Source organism: Alligator sinensis, unplaced genomic scaffold (assembly GCF_000455745.1).
Source record: "Alligator sinensis unplaced genomic scaffold, ASM45574v1 scaffold321_1, whole genome shotgun sequence".
NCBI classification, from domain to species: Eukaryota; Metazoa; Chordata; order Crocodylia; family Alligatoridae; genus Alligator; species Alligator sinensis.
This window is the reverse complement of record NW_005841969.1, coordinates 3,029,680-3,030,177: the sequence shown is the minus strand read 5'-3', so window position 1 is coordinate 3,030,177 and position 498 is coordinate 3,029,680.

The window sequence follows — 498 nt, the reverse complement described above, 5'->3', positions numbered from 1 at the left end:
GTGAGTTTCCAGCTACCGGAAAGAAAGGTGACACTTCAAACCTGTTCCCCCCACCCCTTTTTTTCTTTCTTTCTTTCCCCTTTTTCTTTTACACGATTTGAGAGCCCAGAGCTTCTCGGTAACTGTACAGTCATAGTAAGAGAAATATGCAAAGCCAAACCTTAGCGGCTGAAGCGAAGCTCTCTGGGGCAGAGGGTTTTTGCAAAGAAAGACAATATTGTTTTGTTCACGTTCTCCAAAGCATGGCACAGTATCTCGTCTCCCAAGCCTTGTTTCCAGGGCTGGTGGCGGTGGAGGCTTTTTTTTGCTTGCTTGTTTTTGCCTCCTGTGAGATGAAACTCGCGTTCAGGAGCAGAGGTTCATCTCTCCCCGGCTGGAAACAGACTTTCCGCTTGCACCGAGCACAGACCGTGACAGTGCCCGGAGCCCGCCGCTCTCCAGCGCCCTTGGGCGCAGCGGCTGGCCCCGTCCTGAAGCCCGCAGCTGGCCCCGCCCGGG